Here is a 22,301-nt window from a genome sequence, read left to right as displayed (position 1 = left end):
CCAGTGCGAATCTGCTTCTACTGAAGTTGCCCTCCTCCCCCTGTTGAGGAGCTAGAAGGGTCCCAGCCCCTGGCCTTCCCTGGCTGGGGTTTGCAGGATGTGGAGGAGTCTGAGGAGACCAGGGCCCCAGCTCCCCTTCATGGAGAGCCTGGGGCCTGCTTCCATACGAGGCTGTGGGTTAGTGGGTGTGTGCACGCAACCACAGTCTACACCTGGGCTGCTCCCTAATTGATATGTAATTATCAGGAGAGTCATATTGCTGCACACACAGCATTTTCAACCATTTATCACAATGTTGATCTTTATTTTAAATATAAATCAGGCAATCATTTATGTCTTTTATGTTCTTTGTATTTATTCAAGAATATTTAACTGTAGACAAAAGGTGACTTATTCATTATTCATCCTGAACAAGGCAAGTATGGCGATTTGAAAAGGCTGACATTTGAGCTTTTTGCCAACACTAGCAAAATTATATCCTTCCCATTGTAAATCAATGAAGTAGAATCACTGTGCACAAAGGAATTAAATTGCCTTGTCACTTTAATAAGGCCACCTTATATACAACCTTCAACCATCGCCATTGTGCAGAGACACAGTGGCTCCTCAGCCCGCTGTGCTCAGCCCTCAGTCGCTTTCCAATTAAACCAACATCCTCCGAGTCTTTCACGCCACTCTTCCTCTTTCTTGAGAGAGAGTGTCAGAATGTCATACGCATAACTTGCTATCAGCGGCAAGCACACATTGGAGGGAATTAGCAACCCCAGCCTCAGCTGTGCTTCTGGCATCTTTTAAACTTGTTCATCAGGTCTTCCTCTGCTGATACGCTTCCCCCAACACCCTGCCACACCACTCCCTCGCCCTCCTTCACCAGTATGTACATACACACACACACACACACACACACGCACAGATACACGCACACATGCAGATACACACACACATGCACACACGCACAGATACACAAAGATGCACACACACACATGCTCACACATGTAGATACACGCAGATATACACACATGCACAGACACACATACATGCTGATACACGCAGATATACGCACATGCACAGATGCACACTCATGTACACGGACACATGCTCACACATGCAGATACACAGATACACATGCACACACATGCTCACACATGCAGATAGATACATATGCACACACGTGCACACATGCAGACACACATGTACACACATGCTCACACATGCAGATACACATGCACACATGCAGATACACACACATGCAGACACACATGCACAAATAAACTCACACCTTGAGGGATAATACTATTACTTTTGTTTTCATTTAGAAACATTCAAATTTTCCAGGCAGGAATCATTTTTGTAACAAATGAGAAACTCTCAGATGTCAACATCTCAGGCAGACAGTTGAAAGGAAGAAGGTGTGCTGGGAAGCGAGGCAAGGTGTGGCTAGACAGCAACAGAAAGCGCCTCCTGCTTAGAGCAGGGGAAGCGTCCTCCATCTCTACTCCCTCCACATTAATCGCACTAGAGAGGAAAGACGCAAACTGCAAGGACAAATGGAAGAAGAGGGAGCTGGCAGCTGGCGGGAGGTATGGATGCACCCCTGGACAATGAGGACATATGGGTATCAGCCACCGACGCAGACAGAGCTCCAGGAAATGGGTGCCTCCAGATGAAAGGAGCCCTGAGAAGCCAGCAGAGACACCCAGGGCCAGGAGCAGCTCAGAAACCAGGGCCACCTGTGTCTCTCGAGGCAGGACGTGAGGGGTATAGATGACACAGAGTTGTCGAATTCCAATGAGACGCTATTTAGAGCCCCAAGTCCCTTCTCCCAGCCCCACAGCCAGGAAATGGAGCCCCTCTGCTCTAGCAGAAGGGGGCAGGTCAGTCTCTGAGTGGGAGGCATCCATGATCTTGGCATTAAGCAAAGCGGAACAGCCACAGGTGAAGATGTGGTGCCACCTGGACATAGACTGAGGCCCGTATCCCTGGGAGCCCAGCGTCTGGGCCACCTGCTGCCTGGCCTGTGCCACCATCAGCAAATAGGAATGCCGTCCAATGCCCACAAGGAAAGACAATAGAGGTTAGGGGTCTCCTAACAAAATAGTGAAGTCCCCACACAATCATCCAGCAGCCAGCAAACCTCACCCACAGAAACCAAGCATCAGACGTGGACTCAATATCAGAAATCCCAGGCATTTGGTAAAAGTTCCTCCTGTAACAAACCGAGAAGGAAAGGCTGAAAATCGAGAATGAACTCAGAGCGAGTAGGTGTCATCAAGGTGACCGGGAAGACTGTTCTGAAAGGGATAACTAACAATACCAAAGAGATGAGAGGTTGATTCTGTGAAACGAGGAGAGGATTCCATAAAAGAAATATCATTCAGGAAACAAAAAAGACAACATGAGAAAAATACTTTTTAATTTAATTGGAGGAATAGAGATGGAGAAAACCACCCAGATAATAGAAAACAAAACAAAGAAAGGAAGGCAGAGATGGAAAGAGAGAAACAATTTAAGCATTAGTCTAGGAATTTTATCACCTATTTTCAACAGAAATGTCACGCAAAACAAAAGAGCTGAGAACCAGCTGGTGAGGTGGCCTCGTCCTAGTGTGGTGGCCCAAGTCGCCTCCTGCCCACAACCTCCCCGTCACCAGACCAAGGGACCCAGTGATGAGCAGCAGCTTCCACACGCAAGAGTCTCCTATGGGGGCAGTGGGAGCACACAGAGGAGTTTTCTCCGCGAAGGGGAATTTCACTTTGTGACCAGACACAAAAGGACCTGCCCTGGTAACCCAGTAGGCAAGGAAAGAGCTGGGTTCATCCCCGGGGTGCCCAGCCCTTAGCCCAAACTCTGTCTCCTATCACAGCCCTGGAACATCCTCCATCATCTCTGCAGGGCTCCCACAACCACCACAGCCCAGAAACAGCCCCCACCAAAACCCCCACCACTCACAACCCACCCCAACTCATCACCCACCCAGAAAACCCCACCACTCACAACCCACCCTAACTCATCCCCACTGTCTCCACAATCCCACCCCAGCCTCCATCACCACAGCCCAGAAACAGCCCCTCACCATCTCCACAATCCGACCCCCCCCCCATCATCACAGCCCTGGAACATCCTCCATCATCTCTGCAGACCCTACCCCCACAACCACCACAGCCCTGGAACAGGCCCCAACATCTCTATAGAGCCAAGTCCTCAGTCACTACAGCCCTGGAACAGCATTCACCATCCCTATAGAGCCCACCCCCCATTACCACAGCCCTGAAACAGCCCCCCAACCATCTCCACAGACCCCACCCCCCATTCCATCAGCACAGTCCTGGAACAACCCCCTACCATCTCTACAGACCCCACCCCCCAGTCACCACAGCCCTGGAACAGCCACTCCCTCCACCATCTCGGCAGAGCTTGCCCTGCCCCAGCTTCCACCCCCAGCCCAGGTCTGTAGAGTTTGCATCTGCATCAGAACACACATCCTTGACTTCAGAATGACTATCTCACCATCTGAAAGGGGCAGGAGGCCCTGGGAGCTCCCTCACTCACCAGTGCCCTCCCTCATTCCTTCAACCAATAAATGTGCATTGAGTTGATGCCTGCTGTGTCCAGAGGTGCAGAGCACAGCCAGACTCCTGGGACCAGCTGCCTCCACACACACCTTCATCTGCATCAGTACTGCTCTGCTGGTCTGATTTTACATCTATAATCATACTCCAGTAAGGAGACACAGCAGAACAGATGAGGAGAAAGTGGAGAAAGTATCTGCAGACAGTGGGAGACCCTCGCAGACTTTCTTTCTAAGGACCCCAGTGCTCTCAGTCATTAAGCAGACACCCCAGGACTGCTCACCCACCACCTCAGTGGGTCCAACATAACCTTCCAGTTTGGAAGAAAAACCAATGACCCAAAAGACTGTTAAAATCTCTCAACTAATTTCTTTTGCCAAGAGATGCTGGAGGGGAAAAAATAAGATGAATAAAATATGATCAAAAGAATTTACAATCAACTTCCATGGCAGCTAAATTCACTTATGTATGTTGTATTAAAGTTCCTTTTTTGAAAAGTTATTTGAATCTTCCAATAAAGGTTATTTATTGAATTCATATCTAAGTGGATAAAAGGAAAGTAATAAATTATTTTAAAAAGCAAAAAACAAAAAATTTCCTAGAATCAAAGGATATGATTTTCCAGGTTAATAGCTTTAACAAATAGGTTCCCCTGATCAATGCAAACAACAACAACAACAACAACAACAAATTGACACCAAGTTCCTCCACTGTGAAGCCTGGGAACGACATGTCTACATTTCTGTCCAACCTGGAGACCAAGAACAAGCAGAAAATAAAGAGCCATGCCAGGAACCTGAACCAGGGCAGCTACACAAGGAGCCTTCAGGGAGAGGGGACAGTGGGAGACAGCCAAGGACAGCCGTGCCAGGATGCAGACTGACCTGAACAGAAGGTCCCAGTGCATGCCCAGAAATCCAGTGAGCAGAGAAAGGGGAATGCTGAGAGGGACTGGAGGCAGTGACACATCGAAGTGGTGAGTACATCCCACACCCAGATGGTGGTTTCTAACACCATCCTCTAGTCAGGAAGCTCCTTAGAGAAATGGCTGATTCCAGGGAAGGCAGGGAAATTACAGGATGTATATATATGGTATCTTTCAGAGCCAGAAAGTAAGGAGGTGCTCAGGCAAACAAGATGAAAGTTGCGTCAGAAGGACCCAGAAGCAACCTGAGGGTAGTCATGAGGGCTAAAACTGAAGCAATGTGAGGAACAACAGGATAAACGATGATAGCACTGGATTATAACCCCTAAAATAAAACAAACATGCACGAGTCCATACTGACATAAATGACTGAGTTTATAAATAAATGTGAAAGAAGAGACAAATCTTCCTTACAGAAAAATTCTCATTAATGCGTGTAGAAAGAACAAGGGAAATAGAAAATCATCACTAATACACCAGAGGAGTAATTGCTACAATAAAGATGCATTGATAAATGCTAAAATTAATATGCAAAACTTAAAGCAGAGTATTTACATGACTTCAAAGTATCTCCCCTAAAATGTGATCATTACCATCATGTTTTTAATGTGAGTCCCACAAATCCTCAGATGCCCACTTCCAGGATGTGAGGCTTACTTTCCCTCCACCTGAGTGTGGGCTGGACCTACTTACCATGAAGAAGTATGAATAAGATAATAAACAAAGAGTGGAAAAGAAAAAACAGTTAATTTAACAATGAAGGAATCTGGCAAACACCACCTTAACTGAGTGATTAAAATAAATATTAGCAGTAATAGGTCATATTGATATCATGTCCCTCCAATATGATTTGATGAGAAGGATACATCATCTCTGCAGTATTCTTACCAAGAATCCACAACCTTGGCCTAATCACGAGAAATGTCAAGCAAAGCCAGATTGAGGATGTTCTACAAAATATTAGACCATGATTCTTCAAAAGTGCCAAGGTCATGAAAGGCAAAGGGAAACCAAGAAACTGCCATAGACTGGAGAGGCTAAAGAGACCTAACAAATACCTGTAGTATCCTGGACTGGATCCTAGAACAGAAAAATGGTATTAATGGAAAAAATGGGGTAAGCCTAACAAAGTCTATAGTTTAGTAGGCAGTCTTGTAGCAAAGTTAACTTCTTAGTTTTGATAAATATTCCATGTTTAAGGTGTCATCATTAGAGAAATCTAAGTGAAAGTACATATAAGAACACTTTATACTGTCTTTTTATCTCTTCTGAAGATCTAAAATTATTTTAAAATCAAAAGTCCTAAAAAGAAAGTGGCATGAAAATGTGTGGGACTGGAGGTAGCAGTCTTAGCAGGCACCATGTTTGAGGATGGTGAGGCATCACTTGTAGGCTTTTGGTGAAGGAAAAGGAGGAAGCAAGTGGTGCAAATTAAAAATCCCACAGGAAAGGCTGGGTGTGGTGACTCATGCCTGTAACTACTGCACTCCAGGAGGCCGAGGTGGGCGGATCACCTGAGGTCGGGAGTTTGAGACCAGCCTGGCCCAACATGGCAAGACCTCATTTCTACTAAAAGTATGAAAATTAGCTGGGCATGGTGGCATGCACCTGTGATCCCAGCTACTCAGGAGGCTGAGTCAGGAGAATTGCTTGAGCCCAGGAGGCAGAGGTTGCAGTGAGCTGAGATTGTGCCAGTGTACTCCAGCCTAGGCAACAGAGCAAAACTCTGTCTCAAAAAAAAACAAGTCCTACAGGAAAGAAAAAGGACTCAAACCCTGCAAAGACACCATCTGTAAGAGTGCGTTTTTGAACTGAACCAAACCCCTCACTACTGCCCACATAGCATCACTCATTGTTGCTAGTCTAGAAAAATAGAAGACATTTCAAAATGAACAGAAAGTAGAAGGCACTTCAGCTGGTGAAAATTCTCCACCCAAAAGAAAATATGGAGCAGTGGAGAATTGTAACAAACACTCCAAACCAAATTAAATATTATTAAACAAACAATTATAGATTAAAAAGAACTTTACATCAAAAATTCAACAGCTAAAAACAAAACATGGCTTTTTAAAAAATACTGAAATATGTAAAATGAGAATTTGCTAAATTTAAGAAAAATGGAATAAAAGGAAATAAAATTAAACTATTGAGTGTCCAGGAGAAAAATGTATGCAGCTGAATATATAAAAGGAATATTGAGGACATAAAATAAGAGAATTAAAATTAAAAAAGAAAGATTTTTAAAGGATCAAATAAAACAATACATAAAGAAGACAGACAAAGAAGATCTAACATGCATATAATTGGAATTCAAAAAACAGTATAACAATGAAAAATAACTTTTATAACTAGATTTCAATAAAATGATAATCCAGACAATTCAGAATCTATGGGATAGAACTAAACTACCAATCGGGGGAAATTTTATAGCTTTCGATAATTATATAAATATATTTAAAAACAAAAATAAAGGAATTAAGTTCTCAACTTAAAAGAACTAGAAAAATAACAATAAACCAAAAGAAAGCAGGAGAAAATAAATGATGAAAACAGAAAAATCACGTGACAGAAATTTTTTTTTAAAAAGTAGAACCATTACGTAATTCAAAATACTGTTTCTTTCCAAAGAAATGAACAAATGACTCTCCTATACTAGACCTAATTAAGAAAGTTAAAAATAATAATAATAACCAGGGAGGTTGATTGGGTGTGGTGTCTCATGCCTATAATCCCAGCACTTTGGGAGGCCCAGACAGGCAGATCACCAGAGGTCAGGGGTTCAAGACCAGCCTGGACCACATGGTGAAACCCCAGCTCTACTAAAAATACAACAATTAGCCAGGTGTGGTGGCACACCCCTCTAATCCCAGCCACTTGGGAGGCTGAGGCACGAGAATCACTTGAACCTTGGAGGAAGAGATTGCAGTGAGCTGAAATCATGCCATTGCACTCTAGCCTGAGCAACAGAATGAGACTCTGTCTTGAAAAAAATAAAAAAGAAATAACCAGGGGAAAATAGCCATGAAAAAAACAACATAAAAAACTCATAAGAACATGTTGTACAACTCTATGCAAATTAAAAATTTAGATAAAATAAATGACTTCTTAAGAAAATATAATTTGCTAAAATTGATCCAAATAAATATAGAAAGCTTAAACGGTCCTACTTCCACAGACAGAATACAGAAAGTTATCGAAGAACTGTCCCATAAAAAAGGACAAGACCTGGATGGTTTCACAGAGGGTCTACTAAGAAAATACAAGATAATCTCAATGTCACATAATTTGTCCCAGAATATAGAAAGAAGAAAACTTCCAAAATTTTTAAAAACAAATATAACATTAATATCTAAACCAATAGATAGCCCCAAAAAGAAAACTATAGCTTCATATTTCTTATAAATATCAATGCCAAAAAATTCTAAATAAAATGATAGCAAAAAGAATAGAAAAACATGCTTAAAAATAGTACATTATGTCCAAGTAAAACATTCTAGGAATGTGAGGGTAGATCTATATTAGAAAATCAATATAATTTGCCCTATTAATAGTAGTCATAAGGAGACTACTTATAAAATGCATAATTTTCTTCATACTAAAAAGATACACTTATCAATATTTAGATATATGAATACATATGTATATAGATATATATGTATATGTGTATATAATCATGTGCATAGATACACATCTATGAGCATGTTTATACACTGTATGGATCCACGTCTTTATATACACCCACGTGTACATGTACATATATATGTATGTATGTGTAGATGTATAAAGTCAACCTTTTAAGTCATCATCTTTCTTAATAGGGAGACAGAGCATTTCCTACTAACGTCAGAAATAAAACAAGGACACTCACTATCTGCACTATTATTTAACACTGTATTGGAAATATAATGTATACAATTAGAGAAGAAAAAACATTGAAAGAATAAACATTTGGAAAATAATTAAACATTATTTATAGATGATGTAATAATACACTTGGAAACCCAAATGATTCAATAATGAAAATAAAAGAATTCAAAATGAGCAGAATGTATTATGCAATGAAAAATCAATATCATTTACCAAAAAAACATGTGTGTTTGCACATAAATAATATTCAATGGAAGAGAGACTATTACAAATGCAATGAAAAAGATAAAGTACTTACAAATTAATATAACAAGAAATATGCAAAACCAATATGAAAACAATTTTAAACCACTTCTAAGAAACAGAAAAGACTTGAGCAAATGACAAAAAAAAATCCCTTGTTCTTGGATAATTCCGTCTTACAAAAACATCAGTCCTCCTAGAGATAATACATAACCTTATCAAAATTGAAATAAAATTGCCAACAAGTTTTTATCCTGGACTAAGTCAAATTGAATCTAAAGTTTAAATGAGAAATTAGACACACTAAAAAAGCTAGAAAAGCTCTACAAGAAGAACAATGGCAGGGGGATTACCCTCTGAAATTTTTAAGCACTCTAAAAGCCTTACTAGTTAAAACTGTGCTGTTGACAGATGAGCAGACTGACCAATGGTACAGAGTTAAGGGTCCAGGAAGAGATGCAAGTATTTATAGAAATACAGTCTATGATAGAGGTGACATTTCAAACTCTGGAGAACAGATAGACTTAATAAAATATGTTAACTGGATAACCACTTGAAAAAATGTAGAAATGGATCCATACCTCCCACCATATACCAGAATAAACACCAAATGGATCAGTGTTCTAAATGGAAAAAATTCTAGAAGAAAACACAGGTGATTTTTTTTATTATACTTTAAGTTTTAGGGTGATTTTTTTTATATATATAATCTGGAGATGAAGGATGTGAAGAAAGCCTTTTAAACTAATAATTCATATGCAATAAAGGCAACAACTGGATTAATTTGACTATAAATATTTTTGGCTTCTGAAAAACACCATAAACAAAGTCAAATAACAAGAGATAAAATGATAGAAAATACATACAATGTCTCTCACAGTTCAAGGACTAATCTCCCTAATACATAAAATGCTGCTAAAAATAGGAAAAAAAGATCAAAAATCTACAGAAAAATGGACAGATCACAAAAATCGTTCACAGAAAATATATAGAAAGCCCTAATGGTATGAAAAGATGCTCAACTTCACACATAAATACAGATCAAAACTACTCTAGGACTCCATATCACACACATCATGTTGGCAGAAATTCAAAGGCTTGACCACACACCCTGTTGGCAAACCTTCTAGGGAAAGCGTACGCTTTTATAACTCACTGGCGAGAATATGAAATGATTCAACATCTATGGAGGGGAATCTGGCAATAGCCAAGAAAACCATACATTTACCCTTTGACCCAGAAATCCCACCTCTAGGAATTAGCCCTGAAAAAGACATTTTCACAAAGATATATCCAAGGTTATTCATTGCAGCATTATTTGTAATAGCAAAATATAGAACTGCCCAAATGCTCTTTGAAAAGCAACTAGTTATATATATGATAGTACAGCTGCATGGAGTATTATGCAGCTATAAAAATGAATACATCTATATATTGATACACAATGATTTCCAGGATATATTTTAAGTTAAAAAGCAAAATACAAAAGATTACATGTAGTATTCTACCTTTTGCATACACAAGGAGGTTAAATGAGAAGTATACATGTACTGTATTATGTTAAAAAACCATTGGTTATGCATAAGCATGCCTAATACATATATACATACACACTCAGACAGGGGGATGCACCAGAGACAAAAAAGTGTTATTATCCTAGGGGCTGGTGAGAGATAAATGAAAGTGTTGTGGATGGGAGTAAGAATTATCTGACTATGCTTTTTTTCATATAGTGTTGTCTTCTGAGCATGTAGAAACTTAACATATTCAAAAGTGTCAAATATATTGATAAAAGGCATACCTTAAAATTGAAAACAAGCAAATGAACTTAATGCCATATCAAATTGATACCACAACCACACAGAAAGGAGAATCGATGCAAGTAAATTTTGAACCTAGTTCTCTGGCTATACACACCTGGTGTGATATACTCTAAAGACAAAAATTATGACAAAGAAATCTTGAATTTTTCTTAACACTCTGTTGTTGCGGAGGTGTCAGCGTAGTAATTCCGAGATAATTCTGTACATGTCATGGCAGACAGCCAACAGGTAAATATATTACATCTGGGGAAACCAACATTCTCACCATAAAAGAAGTGAAATATCAATGTGGAATAAGGAGGAGCTGTTGTGTTTGGCTCAGACTGGAGAAGTTAGTAAGAATATAAAACTTCTGCTCTGTTCATTCCTAGGACCAGAAGCAGTGACACCCCAGAAGTAATGAACACACCGGTACCCAGGGTTTTGTTCACAAATACCACTCTCCACTGAAAGGAAACAACACTCCTTAGAAAATCAGCTCTTCCAGGTCTTAGGCAGGGAAAGGCCAAAGTGAGCCTGGACCAGGTTTTGTGTTGGGAAGCAGGGAATCGCTCGAGGACTAACAGGGCATGAGAGGCCAGAGCCTGGCTGTAGAGGCTCCCACTGGCCACACGGGAAACAACTCCATCATCAAAAAGAACAATGAGGGCCGTGGATTCTAATATGCCAGATTAAAAGAATCCGTGAGTCTATAATTGTTTAAAAAACGGGACGGGGGAGAGGGACAGTTATTCATTAAAGGAAAAGGCCAGTTAATAAATGCGGGAGGAAGGATAGAACTAGAACACCATTCTGCATCGATAATTAAGCAAAATCACCGGGTTAAAAAGTTATTGGAGAACAGGATATTCACACAATCAGTCAAACTGGCAGCCACCTTAACCAAATGATCAAATTTAACAAGGGTCGCATGTTCCTAATGCAATGAAACAGGAAGTTTGTATCACATCACTGATGGAGAGGTCTTGCTGAAACGTGTGACCTGAGCTAATCACGAGGAAATAACCAGACAAACCAGAGTGAGGGCGTGCTGCAGCAGAGCGCACCTGCACTCCAGGACATTGACTGGGGTCTTAAAATCAAAGTAGAGGGAGTGGGCACACTCTGGATTAAAGGCAATTAGGGAGACATTGGAAACAAATGTAGCCCGTGAGCCTTAACTGTTCCTGCTCCCCCAACAACAGGTGGGTTTGACCACTGGGTGGGCGGCGGTCTAATGACCACAACCCAGAGGGATTTTACTACTTGCAACAACTAAGGAGAGCACTCAGGTAGTTCCAAAAGCAGTTTCTCCCCCAAAAAGGTGAAGTCGGGGCTTTTATTGGGCTGGTGCGCTGCGTCATGGCATGTGGCTGGGAGTCAAGGCAGCACAGCACAGGTTCCAATCTTGCTTCTACGCCACATGCATAGGAAATGGTGAATGAGCTCCTCCCTGGGTGGGGATTTTAGGACGGTAATGAGGAGGGTTCACTCAAGTTCACCTCCCACCGGGGCCTGAGCTTCTTCCTGGAAGTTTCTGAACAGTAGGAACTGAAGGTGCAACAGGTACAAGTAGGTACTCAAAAATCCAAGGGCCCTGGGTTACATCCCGAGATTTTAAAAATACATAAAGACACCATGGGGACATGGGATGTACTAGTCCGTTCTTGCACTGCTATGAAGAACCACTGGAGGCTGGGTAATTCATAAAGAAAAGAGGTTTAGTTGACTCACAGTTCTGCAGGCTGTACAGGAAGCATGGCTGGGAGGCCTCAGAAAACTTTCAGTCCTGGTGGGAGTGAAAGGGGAAGCAGGTGCTTCCTACGTGGCTGTAGGAGGAGGAAGAGAGTGAAGGGGGAGGTGCCGCACCCTTTTAAACAACCACACTCTCACGAGCACTCACCACTATCGCGAGAACAGGGCCAAGAGGAAACCCACCACCGTGATCCAATCACCGCCCACTGGGCCCCACCTCTAACACTGGGGATCACAATTTGACATGAGATTTGGGTGGGGACACAGACGCAAACCATATCATGGGGTGTGTATGATTTATTGAGGAGACAATAGAACTGTAGTTAAACAGGAGGCTCTCTTTGTTCCTGGAGACACAGGTGGGGGTCCTTGCAAATGATTCAAGAAGTGTGTGTGTGTGTGTGTGTGCGCGCGTGTGTGTGTGTGTGTGTGTAAAACAGAAACAGACAGAGACAGAGATAGAGGCACAGGGTCAGAGAAACAGAGCGAGACAGCACGTGTGGACGTTGTGGTTAGTGATGCAGATGGGAAGATGGGAAAGGAATTATGAGAATTGGAGGATATGGGGTGTCCATCTTCATCTTCCATGGAAGTAACTCCATGCATAACATACAAAGCTGATAAACCAAGAACACCGCAGGCACGGTGCTGGATTCCAGCCCCACCCCTGTCTCTCACTCCCTGTTTTGGGGCTGCCTACTTCTCTTCCCAGGACCTCTGCTTCCTCGTGGGGTGAACAATGATACCTTCCTCACTGGGCGGAGAGAAGTAAGAGTTGAAACATGTAAAGCCTCCCCACAGGAGAGCCTGGCAGAGTGCGTGCTGGAGAAATAGCTATTCAGTAGATCCAGGGGGCTGTTAAGAAGATCGTTTAGAAGTTAGGAGGAAAATACCCGAACACGTGGTGGTGGCCACTTCGGGGAGCAGGAGGTGGGGAGGGAGGGCTGCTGCTTTTCACTGTGAACTACATGGGTTATTTGCTCATTGCACTCTGCTCGTGGGTGAACTTGAGTGAGTAATTTTTAAGAAAGCAGCAGCACAGGATTAGAAGGTGGAACGTCTGGTACCATCTGGACAAAAGTTAGTGGTGAGATTCAGGGGCCTCTGTGCTTCTGTCTCCTCCCCTGGAAGATGAAAGAGGTGAGAGAGTTGCTGTTTATTTCTGGGAAATAAAACCCCACCAGCAATGGAATATTCTATCAAAACCTTGAGGTTTCATGAGAAACAACAAAAATGTTCATGGCCTGAGGCTGCCTGGGCACAGCGCTTCCAATGCCAGGGGCAGCTGTCCCATCCACCTGGCCCACGGCCACCCTGCCCAAAGGGTCAGCCTGAGGTCTGAGCCCACACTCAGAACAGGGCAGCAGCAAAATGGAACCCAGGGCCAACAAGCCTTGCCCTGTAAGCACAAGAACTAAACTGAGTGTGGCTTTTAGATTTGCACACACACACACACACTCACACGCACACACACACACGTGGTGCAGTGTTAGAGCTCATTCCACCCTCAATCTTTAGTCCCGTTTTGAGAGTTTCCTAAAATTACGCAACCAAAGCCAGGCACTCGGAAGCACAGTGTGTGGTGACAACGCTCCAGCACCGCTCACACTGCTGGTTTAGCTGGAACATGTTAATACCGAATGACCTTTTTCTGAAGGGTATTTTAAGGAGACGCAGCAATTTTCTGTAATATGGTTACCATAGTGATCGGCCCTTTAAAAAGGCTGGGGGAGAAATGATGTACATCTGTAATCAACAGCCGCTGCAACTACGAATGGTTTGATAAAGCAACATTTGGGGATTAATTTGAAGCAGAATAGATAAGCGGGTTTTTAAAAAATCAACCAAAAAAAAAAAAAGAAGAAGAAGAAAAGAAGAGAACTCCACTGAGCCGCGTGAGCAGGGCTCCCGCTCAGAAGAGGGAGGCGGGGAGGACAGGGACGCCGGGAAGGACTTGTTTCCACGCTGGGCCTCGGCTTCCCCAGAGGTGTGGAAGCAAAGGTGGGCCAGATGGAGGTGGCCTTACAGCCGCCTCCTCCCCCAAAAAACGAGGAAAAATCCCGTCCCGGACCCTGACCCCCTTGCTTGGCCGGAGCCAGCGTCTCAAATTTGGGGATAAAGGAGGCACCACTGACAGGAACCGGGGCTCCCTGCAGGGATGGAGAACCCCGGGGCTGGGCAGGACGTGGGATGTTGCATGGTGGCACAAAGCAGGAACGTCCTCGGAGAATGATGGTGACATGCCCGAGAGACTCAGGAACCAGCCTGCAGGGCTTCACCTGGCCAAACATGAGAGACTTTAAGCACCAAAATGAAGAATGACGGTAACATAGTGTATGCATCGTCTCAAAGCCCGACACACAAAACACTAACCGAGCAGAAACTGTGCCACGGATAAGCCTGGCAGATGCCACCTTAATCAAACACGAAAGTGACTGTCACCACCCACAGGGCTGCTCAGAGGGACAGGCAGCCAGGAGACCTCACCCTCTCCAGCTCCTCATCCCAGAGGAGCGGAGCCCAAGTCAAACACCAGACAAACCCACATAGGGGACGTTGCACGAAGTCACTGGCCTGCAATTCTCAGAGTGACCTTCCCGTGAAGGGAGGTGTGAGGAATGTTACCAGCTGGTGGTCCCGGAGTCCTGTCAGTGTGCACTTCTCACCAGGCCCTTTCTGAGGGTGCCGGAGCCGCATTAGGGTGAACTTCTCACCTCTGTCCTTTCTGAGGGTCCTGGAGCTGCCTCGGAGTGCACTTCCCACCCAGGCCCTGTGGACACATGGGCATTCTTGGTTGAACTGGAAACACGGGGTCTGTCTTGAACTTGAATGGGGTCAATCTTAGTCTGCTTTCTGTTGCTTATAAAATAATGCTCAAAACTGGATAATTTCTAAAGAAAAGATTTTTTTTTTTTTTTTTGACGTAGTCTCACCCTATCGCCCAGGCTGGAGTGCGATGGCATAATCTCAGCTCACTGCAACCTCTGCCTCCCAGGTTCAAGTGGTTTTCCTGCGTCAGCCTCCCAAGTAGCTGGGATTACATGCATGCACCACCATGCCCAGCTAATTTTTTGTATCTTTAGTAGAGACAGGGTTTCACCATGTTGGCCAGGCTGGTCTCAAACTCCTGACCTCGTGATCCACCCACCTTGGCCTCCCAAAGTGCTGCGATTACAGGCGTGAACCACTGTACCCGGCCAGAAGCTTATTTCTTAAGGAGGCTGAGAATTCCAAGGACAAGGGTCAAGTCTGGTGAGGGCCTTCTTGCTGGTAGGGACTCTCTGGGGAGTCCTGAGACCGTGCCAGGCATCATCTAACGAGGGGGCTGGGCGTGCTGGCTCTGGTGTCTCTCTCTCTTCTTACAAGACTACCAGGCCCACTCCTGTGAGAACCCATTGATCTATGAATGGATTAATCCATTCAGGGAGGCTATGATCCAGTCACCCCTTAGGGCCCCCACTTCTCAATACTACCACATTGCAGACTAAGCTTGCAACATGTGAAATTTAGGCCTGTTCAAACCATAGCAGGGGCTAAGGATTAGATGGTAATACATGTCAATGCTAATTTCCTGATTGATATGATTTGGCTCTGTCCCCACCCAAATCTCATCTTGAATTGCACTCCCATAATTCCCACGTGTTGTGGGAGGGACCCGGTGGGAGATAATTTGAATCATGGGGGTGGTTTCCCCCATACTGTTCTCGTGGTAGTGAATAAGTCTCATGAGATCTGATGGTTTATCAGCAGTTTCCGTGTTTGCATCTTTTTCATTTTTCTCTTGCCACTGCCTTGTAAGAAGTGCCTTTCACCTCCTGCCATGATTCTGAGGCCTCCCAAGCCATGTGGAACTGTAAGTCCAATTAAACCTCTTTTTCTTCGCAGTCTCGGGTACGTCTTTATCAGCAGTGTGAAAATGGACTAATACACTGATATTGATAGTGGGGTTGTGGTTATGTGAGAGAATGTCCTGCTTTATTGGAAACACACTAGAATATTTGGGAAAGGGGCATTATGTCAGCAACTTATTCTGAAATGGTTCAGTGGGGAAAAACTTTTGTAGCCGAAGGCACTGACTTTTTGGATGAGATTTCCTAAGATTGCCCATTTTATCGCTATCCCAAGCATTACATGGAACACCATCCCAAATATAGTCTTTGTCTTCCTTTAGAAGTTCATTTTAGAGTCAGGACCCAAACTTATCAAAACTTGCGATGTTTCTATAAGTTTGAAAGTGATTCAAGAAATAGATTTAAGAGAGGAAGACAGGTGCTCAAATGAATCACCCAACTTTGGAATGATCAGTAAAGAAAGAGCCTTTCTTTATTACAGCGTTTCTAATTCTGATCCCTTCTGTACAAATAAGACAGTGGTCTTCTATCTCCTATCGGCTGAGGACACGGCTTTGGCAAAGCAAAGACAAGGTGTTTAGGTGAGAAAATTGATAAGAAAAGGGCTGAGTCCTCCCCGTCCCCTCACCCCACACACTCGGTACTGAGAGCTAGTTACCAAAAAAACAGAAGTCAGCCCCTCGTTGCCACCTGTAAGATAGATTCATAGTCCGGGTTTGGACACCGGCATCCAAGCCTTCTCAATCCAGAGGACTTGGAGAGGTGGAGAGAGGTGAGCACATCTGCTGGGTGACTGGGAGAGAGCAGCAAGGTGAGTGAGCCTCTGTGCACTGCACTCAGGGAGAAAAGCCGACATCGACAGTCCTTAAAATGAATCACCATATACTGGGCAGAGCTTCTCAAGTGTTTAAATGAGCAACTCTGAAATCTCCCATCCAAAAAATGGGTTGCTTCAGCTGCAGCGGCCACACCTTGACTTAATTCCTATATTTCTACCCAAAAATCTTCACTGTGCCAAAACCAAACTTGACTTTGAGGAACATGGAAGTAAGTGGCCAGTAGGTAACATCTCTTATAGGCTCTCTGACCAAAACCTCTGCCTCCACATCTAAGCACCTGTCCAAATGCTTAGCACAGTCAGATGCCTTTGGAGGAGAAAGTAGTTCACACCCACGGGCGCTGGCTGGCCCTCCACTCAGGCCATGTGGTGGTTCCCTTCAGTCCCCGCCAGTCAGGCTCACAAACTTCACAGCAGAGCTCAGCCCTCTGAGTTGCACCTCTGATGTGATGTAATGTCGAACAAAGAGCCATACCCATGGGAAGAACATTTCTGGTTGCTTTTGCATGAATTGAAGTCATGCCTCTTAGGTAAAAGTCCACAGAGCAAGTTATACCTTGAAAGCAAGGCAGGAAAACATGAGTCTCTCAAGATGAATTTGTTTGATGCCACTAATCGATGTATAAGGACCCTACATTTTCTTCTTTTCGTTGACTACCAGGAAGCTCAGTGTTAGTTAGGTGGAGCCCTTGACTGGCCCCTCCACCCCCACACCAAGGTCACTGTCCTCTAACCTTTCAAGAGGCTCCTGTTCTGTGATCACACACTGGCATGGACTGGCTGGGCTGCCATGGTGGAGTTCTGGTCCATCCCTTTCATTCTTGGGTTGCTGGCACCTACTTTATAACTTACCTTTCTATTTTGTCAAAGTGTATTATAATTATTTGTGCTCTTGTACCTCAAATGCCTGACAATGGTAGGCATAAACAAGTATAAAACGTTTGGAAAATACATAAGAAAATTAATATTTCCGGCAATCCTCCCACCCAAGGATAAGCATGGACAAGAGTTTTGTGTGTTATCTCCCTGTGTTTTCATTCCCTGCATTTATTTTGTGTAAATGCAACAAAGGTGAAACATTTATATAGTCCTGCATCCATTCTGCTTTTTACTTGATGTATTATAAGCAGTTTCCCATAAAACTTTTTGAAAATATGATCTGCAATGGCTGGCGGGCGTTTCATTGTATGGCTGTAACAAATATTATTTTTCAATTGCGGATGCTATTGGACATTAAGGCTGCATCTAGATTTTTGCCATTGCGAATAGCGTTTCAGGGAACATCCTTGCACGCACACCTGATTCTGCTTCTGTTTTGGGCCTTATGAGTGTGTCCCAAGGATTGAGTTCGTCTTCATTCAGAAGCTCACTGTAGAATCAGGGCGCAAAGGTCGGGGTTCCTTCATTACAAGGACAGGAGGCGCTCGTAACTTGAAGCTTCATTAAGATGACAAACAATTATTACCTGATATTACCTGATATCAGCATGATCTCGTAAGATTGCCCGGATATATCAGGAGTCTGATGGTAACTCCCAATGGCTCCTTACAGAAAACGGTGAACCTGTTAACCTGTAGCTGCTGAAACTGGCTCGGTGCTCCCTGGCAATTTCCACATGCCTCTCTTCCTCCCCTGCTGTCTGGTTCCTATTCATCCTCTTCCCTGAGTTCCAAGTCATTTTGGCCCTCTTGCCAGTCTCCACTGGAAACAGTCTAGAGGCAAACACAGAGTGGTTTTTTCCCACTGGGTTTATAAGGTTCAGAGTTCAAATTTCAAACAGAACAGTCCCATAGAAGAAGCCTCAATATACTCTAGACATAATCACGGTCGGCGAACCCCAGGGAGGGAAGAAGGCGTCCAGGAAAAGGGAAGCCAGCCGGACGCACTGAAATTCACACCTAGGGAAGAGGCTAGAACTGCCCGTGACCACCGTACCTGGCCATGGAGGTCTGGGCATCCTCCGGGTGCAGCTCAGCACATCAGAGTGAGAAAGCAGGGAACTGACCACGAACAGATTGGGCGGTCAGAAATTGGGGTGGACTGTGCTCTGCTCTTTCACGTGCTTTGGTTGCAAAGGAAGTGAGAAGGAGAGGGCGCTCCCTTGAGAAGTTAGAGAGAAATAAGACTTTAGGTTGTCATGGCCAGAGCACTTGCATTAGGTATCTAGTGCGGTGTACTCACCCACCACGAGACGTAGTCGCTGACAACGACAACGTTTATTCTGTTCACAAGCCTGCAGTCTGGGCAGGGCTCGGTGCGGACCCCTCATGTCTGCAACCTCACTGGGCAGGGTCGTCTGGAGCCCGACACTCACATGCCTGCCCTGGGCTGGGAGGGCACAACAGCTGCGGGAATCAGCTGGGCTCCTCCAGCATCCCCCACCCTCCCCTGAGTCTTCACACAAGGGCCTTGGCAACAGGGAGGCAGCCCCCACCCCCCATGCTGGCTTAGAGCTCTTGGAAGAGAGCCAGGGGAAGAGGCAACCTCTCCTGTGACCTAGCCTCAGAAGACGTGCAGCATGGCTTCTGGAGAATCCTGTCACCACGTAAGCCCAAAGGCTCACCTGCCTCCAGGAGGACAGCAAATACATGTCGCCTCTTGCTAGGGGAGTGAGAAGGTTCTGGAAGAGATGCAAACCAGAAACATGGCTGTGACAGCATCTGGAAAACAATCTGCTACAGAGGTGTGTTTCACAGTTTATTGAGAGAATTCATAGAACATCCACAGCACCTGTTTTAAGTGCATAATTAATAGTTTTTCATAAATTCAGAATTGGGCACCCACACCACCATTTCATTCTAGAACATTTTTGTCACTTCAAAATAAATTCCATAGGCTGGGCACGGTGGCTCATACCTGTAATCCCAGCACTTTGGGAGGCCAAGGCAGGTGGATCACCTGCGGTCAGGAGTTCGAGATCAGCCTGGCCAACGTGGTGAAACCTCGTCTCTACTAAAAATACAAAAATTAACCGGCATGGTGGTGAGCACCTGTAACTTCAGCTACTCGGGTCGCTGAGGCAGGAGAATGGCTTGAACCTGGGAGGTGGAGTTTGCAGTGAACCGAGATCATACCTCTGTACTCTACCCTGGGTAACAGAGTGAGACTGCCAAATAAATAAATAAATATATATATATATATATTCCATACCCATTAGTACTCATTCTCATTCTGTCCATTCACTCATTTCTTTAAAAAAAAAAGTCTACTTAGATCCTTTGTCAATTTTTCAATTTGGTCATGTGTCCTTTTATTTTTGAGTTGTAAGATTTCTTTATGTATTCTAGATACAAGTCTCTTATCAGAAAATGTGATTTGCAAATATTTTCTGCCATTCTGTGAGTTTTCTTCCCACTTTCTTGATGACATAATTTGCAGCATAAAGTTTTTCATTTTGGTGAAGTCCAGCGTATTATTTTTTTCTTTGTCATTTGTGCCTTTTGTGCTATATCTAAGAAGAAACCGTCATCTGACGCAACCTCTTGAAGTGTGATTCCCATGTTTTCTTGAAGGGTTGTTTAGTGTTCACACTTGCGTCCAGGGCTATGGTCTGTTCTGGGTGAGTTCTGGGGACAGTGTGTTGAAGTCCACTACTTTCTTTTGCATATGTGCCTCCAGCGTTCCCAGTTCTCGTTGTTGAAAAGATTATTCTCTCCTCATCTTATTGTCTTTCTACCTCAGAGTTTTAGGAGAAGGGAGACTCAGGCATGTTTAGAAAGAGATTTAAGGAACGAGAGAGAAGATTATTCATAGAGCAAGGAACTGGAGCAGGAAGGAAGACTAGATTGAAGACCTGGCTCCCCTCTAACGTGTGCAGGATCCAAGGCAGCCGGGCCGCCCTTCCCGGCCCATCCCTGACCCCATGCTGCACTAGGAGGAGTCACATGTGCAGGTGTGTGGATACACACCTGCGTGACCAGCCTTCCCACAACTGCCCATCAGCCTGAGGACTGCACATGCCCAAGAAAACAGCCTAGGGAAGAAACCCCCACAGACCAGCACAAGCTCGGGGCCACTTGTGCAGGGAATTCTGGGGCAGGTACCTGGAGCCTGGGCTGAAGGCAGGGTGTGGGCTCTCAAGCCTGTCTGCCAAGCATCGTAGCTTCCATGTCTCATGGAGAGGATCATGGCCAGAGAGGAGCTCTTTCGAGTCCAAAGCATAGGGCAGTCAAGTAAATACTGGAGGCTCTCTTAGCCAAGTGGTCCCTGTCACAGCTACTTAGCTCTGCAGCTGACCTGTGAAAGAAGCCGTGGAAGTACACAGACAGGAGTGGCTGTGTCCCCATAAAATGTCGTCTACAAAAGTAGGCGGTGGGCCAAATTTGGCAAGCACCATCTATGCACAGCGTGGAGGGGTGGGCCCCGGTTGCCTGCATCCTCAGTGCTGCCCGTGAACTTGACCAGAGAAGCTGGGAAGGAAACCTGTCCTCCTCCTCATAGGGGGAAGGGCATGAGACGAGGGGCAGGTACAGGGAAGTCCTGATGTGGGGGATGGAGGCTCAAGGGAACCAATCACTGTGCTGACCTCAGGAACAAGATGAGTTCCCCTCCTGGGACCTTCGCTCTTAACTTCTGGAGACGGCGACATAACTCAGTCCACCACCTGACACGGAATCACCCAGAGCTCCCACGCTTTGTAGCCCCGAATGGAAGATGCAAGGAAGGCACCTTGTCCCGCGGGAGAGAGGAATTCAGCTCACTTGGGCACGTGGCTGCTGATGACCAGAATCATTCAGATTATGTCCTGTGGCTGGAGGGTAATTTTTAGGAATGCCAACACAGAGTTTTCTCCCGTTCTTCTTGTCTCCCCCCCACCTCCCTTCTCTTCAGTCATTCTTTACGTCGTTCTATTTCTTGTCCACTTTGCTGGAGGATTTTCATCTTACTCCTAGATCCCAGGGGAGGAGGGTGGCAGGTTCCACCTCAGTTCAGCCACATTCCAGCTGTGTGACTCTGGTGACATTACTTAGCCCCTCTGAACTTGTGTTTCCGTGTTTGTAAAAATGGGTATGATCATACTTCAAGGTATTATTTTGTGGATAGAATTAAATTAAACCACAAGGGTCCACTTAGAGGCTACACAATCAGACACAGTTGCCCACATATGTTTAAGTAGTGACATTCTTGATCGCAGCAGTGGGGTCAGACTTAATCGTGCCCTCAGGAAGTCTCTGCAGTAAAGGAAGCCTATCTTCACCTTAAACTCAAACAGGGAGCTGGCTCTGGTTCTCGACCTTGTCATAACCAATAACCTCAACTTCCCCATAATTCCCGTTGCACATGCCCCTCTGCCCTGCAGCCCCGGCCGCCCCCAGCTCCTCTCCATAGGACCTACCTCCTCCCAGGTTCCTCGCCCACGCTGTGGCCTCCTCTCCTCTGCACCCAGGTTATTTTCATGTTCCTTTTATTAGAATGTCCTGACGTGCACCCCTCACCCCCACCCCACCTCCC

Source organism: Hylobates moloch, unplaced genomic scaffold, assembly GCF_009828535.3.
Source record: "Hylobates moloch isolate HMO894 unplaced genomic scaffold, HMol_V3 SCAFFOLD_4, whole genome shotgun sequence".
Taxonomy (NCBI): domain Eukaryota; kingdom Metazoa; phylum Chordata; class Mammalia; order Primates; family Hylobatidae; genus Hylobates; species Hylobates moloch.
The sequence above is the reverse complement of the archived record's forward strand: the minus strand, read 5'-3'. Positions refer to the sequence as shown.